The following is a 10,814-nucleotide window of genomic DNA, read 5'->3' on the forward strand; positions in this document are numbered from 1 at the left end:
GGTTGATCTGTTTTATCAGATCAGGGTTGATGGGCGGCTTTGTACCATTAACACAGAAGTTAGCAAACACAGGAAACTGTAGGTACCAGAAAGCGATCCCAATAGCTAGAGGAATTTGGACCATAAAAGGCAATTGTCTCAGGCCACATACTTTGGATTTTAGGTGGTTGAAGCTTACTTCAAAGTAACTTGAGCATAATGGAAAGAGAGAATTTATTTGAAGGGGACTGTGTGTCTTGAAAGAATCGAGGGCAGCCCCTTCCTGCGAACTTGGAACCAGGAAGAAGAAAGCCACAAAGACCTCAGAAAAAGAATTTTATCCCGATTTTTAAATCTTTTTCCCTTCAGTTGTCTTGATTGGCCCAGCTTGGGTCACATGCTCATTCCTGGTTGAATCAACTGTTGGAGGAGACTGGGTGACTGCTTGGTGCCAGCGTGCTGGTCAAGTGCTAGTTCTTGTGGGTAAGCAAAGAGTTTTCAGATAGAGAAAGTCATGGGCTGGACAGACACCCCAAAATGTACCTCCTGTAATAACTCTCTTAGATCCCATGGGGAGGAACCAGGATTATTATCTATTAATTGTATTTTTAAACAGCCGGGTACACCATACTTACTGAATTGGAGCAACCATCTCAAGTGAAAGTTTCTACCATTCTCCAGACCTAGGCCTCCAATTGGCCCAGTCTTAGCCAGGTATTGCATTCAAAGAAGCACAATTCAGGAACCAAAAAATATCAATCAGTATTTCAAACCTGTACTATCTCTGAAGGAAATTGTTAGGGGAAGCACAGTGACTGAAACTGCCCACCCTGGCCAGGCACCATGGTAACCATTTGCATGAGTTGTTTTATGACAGGAGGTCCTCGTAAGGAACACGGAACTAATAAGCCACCACCAACCAGAAGAGTTCAGGAAAGGTCAAAATGAAACACCACATGTCCGACCGCCTCCCAGAATCCTTCACTCTGGCATCCATCTTGGCTAAACAAGGCATACACCACCAGGAAGGACTCAGAGTCAGAATGATTGGCTAAGGACAACCCAGAAACTAATCCCATCACCATAAAACCCAAGACTGCGAGCCACATGGCAGAGCTGTTCTCCTGGATTCCTTACCCTGCTGCTCTCCACCCAGGTGCCCTTTCCTAATAAAATCTCTAACTTTGTCAGTACATGTGTCTCCTTGGACAATTCATTTCTGAGTGTTAGACAAGAGCCCTGTTTCGGGCCCTGGAAGGGGTTCCCCCTTCCTGCAACAGAATGGCAAAGGAAGAGATGAATTTTTTAATGCATAGCAAGCATCTTAATATTCTCTCTCTCCATGGCTGCCCCCTTATTATTCTGTGCATGGATGCCAGCTTTTCCCACCAGTTCTGTCTCTTCCACCCTGAAACATACCCTGTACACAGACTTTCTGTCCAGTAGTCCCTGTTCCCTCTCCTGCTCTTTATTATACAAATCCATCAGCCCTGCTTTGTTTTTCCCTTTGCTTTACTAAATATCCAAACTCCCTGCATACTATGCAGTCTCTGATACTAGATGATTTTTTTCTCTAAAATTGCAGGACCACAGTGGTCTTTTCATCTGACTTCATCCACTGTATGAATTCCATCCAACTGGTGGTCTCAGACCAGGTAAGAGGATGACCCTGAAAGTCACTGTATCTATTCTTATGGTCAGGGCCCATAACCCAGGAAACCTTTGTGGTCAGGCCAGGACTCATATCTGACACTTCTCTGTCTGCAGCTCTTTTTGTCTCAGAGAGATGTCCAGACATGAATACATAAGCCATGAGCATAGTGTGCATATGATGAAAAAACAGTATTAAAGTCCAGCCAAGTGATCATTCCACATCACCCCCCGCACACTCTGCCTTGCATCCAGCCCTTCAGACCTGCTGTTCCATCCACTTAAAAACTCGTACGTCCTTGCCTACCTTCCCTGTTCTATCTGTTCTTGACCTGCTTGACTACTCCTCCTTCCTCAGGGCTCAGCTTACACCTCATCCTCCAGGATGGTCCTGGCCACTTGGAAATATGTATCTCTGCCTCGGGCTCCCTGGGACTTGTAAGTTTATGCTTCTTCCCCGTTTTAGCCTGTATCCCACAAGAGCCCAGGCATCCTAGCTATTTTTGCAGCCTGTTCCTTTGGGGCCTAACATATAGTAGAGCCTCAAAAAATATTTTGAAGGAATATTAAAAAGGAGATTCCTAAAAATTCCTGATTGAGTACATTAAAAGGGAGAAGGGAAAGCAGAGCTCAGCCTTCTACACTTGGATGTGTGCATTGCCTCTGCAGCTTCATTCCTTCGAAGATGAACGCTCCTATCTTCTGGATGCTGAGTTGCTGCGGGGCAAAATTTCACTCAAAGCTCCCTGTTAGTGCCTGTGGCTGTGATCAGGTTTGCATTACTGAATTTCCCCCTAAATTGTGGTGTGTTTTTTTTTCCTCTTTAAAAACAAAAAAAACAAACAAAAAAAAAAAAAAAAAAAAAAACCTCTAAGCATAGTGTTTTCCAGTTTCAAAGAGTAATAATGTGTCCTTGGACTCTACAAGGAAGCTATCAACATTTCAAATACTGTCAGCTCAAAATGCAAAAACCCAAGTTAAGAGTTCATGCCATGGAATTATAATCAGTTTATGATTTAATGAAACAATAATCACTAGGAAGTGAAGGTTTAAGAACAGGCAAATCTATATTGATCTGGAAAATGCTCCCCAGGAATAAACTTTTATTAGCAAATGGGATAAATTATCATATTTCAGTATTATTCTTTCATGGGTCGAGTGCTAATTACATGACTGTTGTTGATTAGAAAATACGTCTGAACAAGCCTGAACAGAACCTGGTCACACTTAGTAGATAATAGAAATCTGCAAGCGAATTAGAAGTAAATGAGATGGTACAGTCCTTAATAAAAGCCCCAGTGGCAGAAGAAACACAGAGAAGGAAGTTGATGCTTTCTATCCAGTAACAAAAAGTGAATCTAGCAAAAGCAAATGTTTTCCTAATTTTTCAGGTACAATCAAGTGTGCTTATTGTAAACAGGATCCCAGTGGACAGAGGTTTGCAAAGGCATACATTCAAAAGGTAGGTGATGCTACTGCCATAAGACTTTTAGAGGCATTGAAACCAATTTAATTCTTCTACAATCTAGAGTTTTCTCTCATCTCTCTTTACTGAGGTGGAAAAGCAAACCTTACCCGCTAAAAAAGTACAGGTGAAGAGGAAGTTTTCCTGACCTGTAAGAGAGATCAAAGGGCTCTGAAAAGTGAAAGTGAAAATCACTGTCATGTCTGACTGTTTTTGACCCCCACGGACTATACAGTCCATGGAATTCTCCAGGCCAGAATATTGGAGTGGGTAGCCTTTCCCTTTTCCCAGGGATCTTCCCAACCCAGGGATCAAACCCAGGTCTCCCACATTGCAGGTGAATTCTTTACCAGCTAAGCCACAAGGGAAGCCCAAGAATACTGGAGTGGGTAGCCTATCCCTTGTCCAGCAGATCTTCCAGACCCAGGAACTGAACCGGGGTCTCCTGCATTGTAGGTGGATTCTTTACCAACTGAACTATCAGGGAAGCCCAAAGGGCTCTGAAGTCAACATTAAATTTCTCTGTCCTAGAAACAGGGAGAACTAACAGTATTCCTTTCATTTCCTAATTATTCCCAGATAGCCCATGAAGAAAATTGTCTCATTTATTTGCAAAATCTATCCTGTAATCTCCGGAGAAGGCAATGGCAACCCACTCCAGTACTCTTGCCTGGAAAATCCCATGGATGGAAGAGCCTGGTGGGCTGCAGTCTATGGGGTCACTAAGAGTCGGACATGACTGAGCGACTTCTCTTTCACTTTTCACTTTCCTGCATTGGAGAAGGAAATGGCAACCCACTCCAGTGTTCTTGCCTGGAGAATCCCAGGGACGGGGGAGCCTGGTGGGCTGCCGTCTCTGGGGTTGCACAGAGTCGGACACAACTGAAGCGACTTAGCAGCAGCAGCAGCATCCTGTAATGTCATCTATCAACTGTTTCAAAGTTGTTTTCCAGTTCTGCAGAATGATGATTCAGGGGGCATTTTGTGTAAAGAATGGGTGTGGCTGAGATGTGTGATGCTCACTGAATAGCCCTGTGTTGCCTCCTACATCCCTGCCCCTGAGCAGTGGGTGGGGTCATGTGACTGGCACTGGTCAAAGAATTGAGGGAAGTGAGGTGTCACCCCTGGGCGTTTGCCTGCAATCTCACCACGGTGACCAGGATGCCCAGGGTGAGACGCTGAATCACTGGATGGGAGCAGACCAGATCCCTGAGTCACTGCACAGAAGACATGCTTAAGCAGCCTTATTTCGATAAGGAATACAGCTGGCCCTTGAACAACTAGAGGCTCCAACATGCCACCCAGTTGAAAATCTGAATATAATTTATAGTGGACTCCAGAGTGTGTGGTTTCTCCATATCTTACTTCCTCTGTACCTGAGATTCTGCATCCATAGATTCAACCTTCCATGCCGTACTGCTGTAGTATTTACTACTGAAAACAAACCGTGTGTAAGTGTATCCGCATAGTCCAAACCCGAGTTGTTCAAGGGTCAGCTGAACACCTTTGTTGTATTAAACTGTGGAGGTTTCAGTGTTGGTTTCTATAGCAAAACTCAGCCTACTGCAACTAATACATGGGAACCAATTTAATCCTCTCAAGAGTCCTCCTTGCCTAGACCGTCTAGTCATGTGAGTTATTTCATGACCACGAGAGGTTCTGAAGTCCATAGGCCCAGTGCTTTGGTGGTTTCTTTTTTGACTTGCTGGCTTTGGTTTCATTACATTGTTTGACTAGTTGCAGCCTCAGTCCACAGCAGCGGCCTTGGAGACTGCAGTCTCTGAGACCAAAAGCTCCAAGCCAGTGCACACCTATCTATTTTTCTCATCAGTGTATTCACACATGTTAAGCTCAGTGTGTGCATAAAGTAGGTGCCTCCTGATGATTTATTGGATTAAAAGAATAAATGTAAGAATTTAATGGCTCATGCAGAGGTTATCCAGACTTCATGAAGCCCCCATCACCCAAAATACTGCCCTTAAAAAACTGGAAAAGACCTCCCCCTTCATACAAAGACAGAATCTGTGGGAGAAAATCACTGAGCTGGACTCGACCTCCTGTGTGTTGTTATTCTAGGATTGGGGATGAAGCAGTGAATAAGTCAGATAACCTTCCTGCTCTCTTGAAGCTCTGCTTTTCTCCTGTCGAATTTTCAAGCTGAAATTTGGCCTGTGGAAAGAAAATGTTCTAATTATCTAGTTATCTGAATTATCTAGTAAGAAAAATAAGGCATGGCAGAAGGTTCAAGTCCCCCCTCAGTATGTTAACTCTTCAACCCTCCCTTTCCCAGAGCCTGTAGCTACTCACCAGTCTCCTTGCTTCACCGTCATTTCTGGGGCTCCCCCTGGAAATCCCCCCACCCCGTTTCTTACTTGAACTGAGGAGATGACCCCTACCCTCCTCCTTTGCTGAAACTCATCCTTCAGAAAAGCTGCTTCCTCCTTTGAGTTTCTCTTGCTCTCCTCCTGGGTCAGCATCCCGTAGTTTCCTTTTTAATCAGTGGTTTGGGGCATGGCTTGCTAGCCTGTCCTGTGTTAAACATCTCCAGTCTGGGTCAGTACTGTGAGTGGTTTTGAAAGGGTCACTGACTTTGCAAAAAGATGCCCCCAAGTGTCCTAACTAAAGCCTGCATGGCAACGGCCCAGTAACTCAAGAGAAAAAGTCTGCTTCTTCCATCTGGTCCTCAGAGTGTCGTCTGGGACCACACAGAGTAGTGTCCGAGGAGTGCTATGTGCTCAGAAGGGCAGCCCAAATGCACAGCACCCATTACCCCTTCTGCCAGCGCTCTCTACCTCCTGACCCCCACCCCGACCTGGTCACCACACAGCTGTGAATACAGAGCTGGCTATCCTCAAGGGGCTGGGATGGGAGGAAATTATCCAGCATCCAGTCCTGCCTTTGTCCCTTCTAGAGTCTCAATTGCTAGGCCAGTATTTTGAGTAGACCCAACCTCATACATGAGATTACACATGTTCCCCTGAAATGAGTCTCTCACATCATCAGGGCGGCCCTCCTCCTCCTCCTAGTTCTTTGTTTTGCAAATTAATGCCATATACACCATCTTTTGAATGATTGTCTTAAAAAGCAGGCAAACCCTAATGTTCATAGCAATAGCCAAGATATTATATATGTATCATTTACAATCACTTAAATAGCTAAAATATAGAAGCAACCTAAGTATCCATCAACATTTGAATAGAGAGAGAGATGTGGTGGTATGTATGTACATATATATACACGTGCACACACACAATGGAATAATACTCAGACATTAAAAAGAACGGAGTTTTGTCAGTTGCAACAACATGGATGGACTAGAGGGCATTATGCTTAGTGAAATAAGTCAGACAGAGAAAAACAGTAGGGAAATCAATTTGGAACCAACCAACAGATGAAGTATTTGGTACTATTCAGATGCTTCTATGGGCTTCCCTGGTGGCTCTATGGCAAAGAATCCGCCTGCCAATGCAAGAGACACAGATTCAATCCTTGGGTCAAGAAGAGCCCCTGAATAAGGAAATAGCAACCCTCTCCATTATTCTCGCCTGGGAAATCCCATGGACAGAGGAGCCTGTAGCCATGGCTTCAGTCCATGAGGTCGCAAAAAAGTCAGACATGACTTAGCAACTAAGCAACAACAATTCCGATGCTTCTGGGGACCTAGGGTCTTTTAAAAGCAAACAATGCACAGATTTAGACTACTCACATTTTATATCTTGGCTCTGCCTTTTGGCAGCTATGCATCCTTGGGCATGTTTGTCTCTCTTTGTGCCCCAGATAGAAAAAAAGATGTAACATGTGAGAGGCCAAGAGCAGTTCTCCTTTGCTAAGAAGGGAAATGAAACCCAAGTGTAAATGAATAAATGAAACCCAAGCAGGCTGAGCCAAAGAAAGAAATGGGTCAACTTGGTTGACTCCGGTTACTTTTCCTTCCAGCCTGACCCCCATCCAGATCCTTCTTTTTTAGGTGAAATTCATCATCCAGCTTCCAAGCTTAGAACCCAGGTCTGCTGGGGGAAGTGATGAGATGTCAAGTGAGAACAGGAGGTCCTTCTGACATGCTGTTTGAACTCCAGGCAGGACACGGTTCCATTTACTCTGCCAGTGGAACACCACATTGCTTCCTCTTGCTCTCTTCCAACAGAGACGATCTAGGAAAGGGCAAGGACCAAGTAAGTAATCAAGCCTTTGGATCTGATCCACATGACATCCTACCTCTGAGCCCCAGAGAGATTCAAAGTTGGCAGTTCTGGGGCCAGTCCATATTTACACCATTTCCTGATGGCCCCTTCTGACTGGTCTTTGGCAAGTACAAAAGAAAGTTTACTTGGGGACAGCCCCGGTGGTCCAGGAGTTAAGACTCGGCACTTCCTCTGCAGGGAGCACAGGTTCAATACCTGGTCAGGGGACTGAGATCCCACACGCCTCACAGTGCAGCCAAAAAAAAAAGTTGACTTTCCTCTTTTAAAAACTATTTATGTTTCCGACACTATGTCTAATACCTTTAACGTCTTTTAATAATTATTGTTGTCTAGTTGCTAAGTTGTGTTCAACTCTTTGTGACCCTATGGATGGTAGCCTACCAGGCTCCTCTATCCATGGCTCTTTCCAGGCAAGAATACTGAAGTGGGTCGACATTCACTTCTCCAGGGAATCTTCCCGATACAGGGATCGAACCCGTGTCTCCTGCATTGGCAGGCAGATTCTTTACCACTGAGCCACCCAGGAAGCACCTCCTTTTAATGATTACACTTATACAACTGAAGTAGTCTTTAGTTGTGGACCTGGTAGAATGTCAGAGCTTTGGATAAGTGTCTTCCTGGGCCGTGGGGGTCAGACCACAGCACTGAGGGTGAGGCTGGGGTGGTGCTTCCCCTGAATGGAACGAAGGGCTTCATTGCCAGCTGACTGTGAGGGAAAGAGAGAACCTTCTTCACAGTGAGGCTGGAGGGGGCTAGGGCCAAGATTCTGAGGCATGGAGAAATTCCAGGGATGGCTGTGCTGTCTGGCTGTGTCAGGGCAGTGATCACGCATGGCCCATGAGGACACCAGTCTCAAGGAAGTAGAACGTGAATGGTGCCCCGTAGAACTGTGCAACAAGATGGCCCCATGCCAAACAAGACAAAAACTGGCTCAGTGGGAGACCTGGGACAGACTTGGGTTTATGCCTAAGTTGAGGGACCTGGCCATAGTCATGCTTGGGCTGACGTGGTAGAGAAGAAACCATCTTTCTCCCATTGCTGTAGTCAGACTGGGTGAAGACAGAGAGCAGGCAGTAAGACTAACAGCAGGAGTGGCCCCTGGGATACATGGTCAACATGAAGCCAGCTCTTATTTGTAGAAGAGGTGGCAGGTGTCCTGGGAAGTGGGTGAGTGAGGCAGAAATTATGTCTTTTGGTTTCATAAGGTAGATATTACCTGTGAGCAACCAGACATCTGACTGTGATTAATTAATACGCTTCTTGGACATCTCAGCAGTGGCCACAGGACTGGAAAAGGTCAGTTTTCATTCCAATCCCAAAGAAAGGCAATGCCAAAGAATGCTCAAACTACTGCACAATTGCACTCATCTCACACGCTAGTAAAGTAATGCTCAAAATTCTCCAAGCCAGGCTTCAGCAATATGTGAACCGTGAACTTCCTGATGTTCAAGCTGGTTTTAGAAAAGGCAGAGGAACCAGAGATCAAGTTGCCAACATCCGCTGGATCATGGAAAAAGCAAGAGAGTTCCCGAAAAGCATCTACTTCTGCTTTATTGATGATGCCAAAGCCTTTGACTGTGAGGATCACAATAAACTGTGGGAAATTCTGAAAGATATGGGAATACCAGACCACCTGATCTGCCTCTTGAGAAATTTGTATGCAGGTCAGGAAGCAACAGTTAGAACTGGACATGGAACAACAGACTGGTTCCAAATAGGAAAAGGAGTACGTCAAGGCTGTATATTGTCACCCTGTTTATTTAACCTATATGCAGAGTACATCATGAGAAATGCTGGACTGGAAGAAACACAAGCTGGAATCAAGATTGCCAGGAGAAATATCAATAACCTCAGATATGCAGATGACACCACCCTTATGGCAGAAAGTGAAGAGGAACTCAAAAGCCTCATGATGAAAGTGAAAGAAGAGAGTGAAAAAGTTGGCTTAAAGCTCAACATTCAGAAAACGAAGATCATGGCATCCGGTCCCATCACTTCATGGGAAATAGATGGGGAAACAGTGGAAACAGTGCCAGGCTTTATTTTTCTGGGCTCCAAAATGACTACAGATGGTGAATGCAGCCATGAAATTAAAAGGCGCTTACTCCTTGGAAGGAAAGTTATGACCAACCTAGATAGCATAGCCAAAAGCAGAGACATTACTTTGCCAACAAAGGTTCATCTAGTCAAGGCTATGGTTTTTCCTGTGGTCATGTATGGATGTGAGAGTTGGACTGTGAAGAAGGCTGAGTGCCGAAGAATTGATGCTTTAAAACTGTGGTGTTGGAGAAGACTCTTGAGAGTCTCTTGGACTGCAAGGAGATCCAACCAGTCCATTCTGAAGGAGATCAGCCCTGGGATTTCTTTGGAAGGAATGATGCTAAAGCTGAAACTCCAGTACTTTGGCCACCTCACGCGAAGAGTTGACTCATTGGAAAAGACTCTGATGCTGGGAGGGATTGGGAGCAAGAGAAGGGGACGACAGAGGATGAGACGGCTGGATGGCATCACTGACTCGATGGATGTTGAGCCTGGGTGAACTCCAGGAGTTGGTGATGGGCAGGGAGGCCTGGCGTGCTGCGATTCATGGGGTCACAAAGAGTCGAACATGACTGAGTGACTGATCTGATCTGATCTTGGACATCTAGGGTGAATAAGGGAGATGGGCTCAGGTAGGCAGGCAGGGACAAGGAGTCATTGTATTTTGGAGCATCTGTGTGGGGTGATAGTGCTGTACCCCTGGCTGGGGACTGGACATCCCAGCTACATGTGATTCTGTTGGTTTGCTTCCTGTGGAGAAGAATGATCAAATGGTTATGAATTTTAGATGTGCTTACCTGTGTAAAAAAAAAAAAGAAAGTAAGTTGTGACTTTTATGAAGGTGTCAAATTCTAGTTTGTTGTAAATTGCAGTGGTTTGAATTTTGATGCCCAAAAAGATCTGTCCAAGTCTTACGTCCAATACCTATGAATGTGACCTTCTCAGTAGAGGTCTTTGCAGATAGAATTAAATATCTCCAGATGACATCATCTGAGATTTAGAGCAAGCCCTAAATCCAGTGACCAGTGTTCTTACAAGAGAAAGGAGAGGAGGAGGAGCCAAGATGGTGGAGGAGTAGGACGGGGAGAACACTTTCTCCCCCACAAATTCATCAAAAGAACATTTAAACGCCGAGTAAATTCCACAAAACAACTTCTGAATGCCGGCAGAGGACATCAGGCACCCAGAAAAGCAACCCAAGTCTTCGAAAGGAGGTAGGAAAAAATATAAAAGACAAAAAAAGAGACAAAAGAGGGAGGGATGGAGTTCCGTCCCGGGAAGGGAGTCTTAGAAAGAGAGAAGTTTCCAAACACCAGGAAACCTTCTCACTGCCGAATCTGTGCCAAGCTTTGGAAGCACAGAGGGCAACATAACAGGGAGGAAAAATAAATAAACAATTAAAACCCGCAGATTGCAAGCCCTACAGTAACTCCCCCAGCGGAGAAGCAGCGCAGACGCCTGCACACGCCATTATCAAG

At 45.1% G+C, this 10,814-nt stretch overlaps 1 long non-coding RNA gene across 1 annotated transcript; it reads left to right on the forward strand.

The window, feature by feature from the left end:
* Positions 1-1,070: 1,070 nt before the first annotated feature.
* LOC112581192 lies at positions 1,071-8,670 on the forward strand. Its single transcript, XR_003105667.2, has 3 exons — positions 1,071-2,401; positions 3,021-3,091; positions 7,062-8,670. It is a non-coding gene; the product is annotated as an uncharacterized LOC112581192 (long non-coding RNA).
* Positions 8,671-10,814: the final 2,144 nt, after the last annotated feature.

Source organism: Bubalus bubalis, chromosome 21, assembly GCF_019923935.1.
Source record: "Bubalus bubalis isolate 160015118507 breed Murrah chromosome 21, NDDB_SH_1, whole genome shotgun sequence".
NCBI lineage: Eukaryota > Metazoa > Chordata > Mammalia > Artiodactyla > Bovidae > Bubalus > Bubalus bubalis.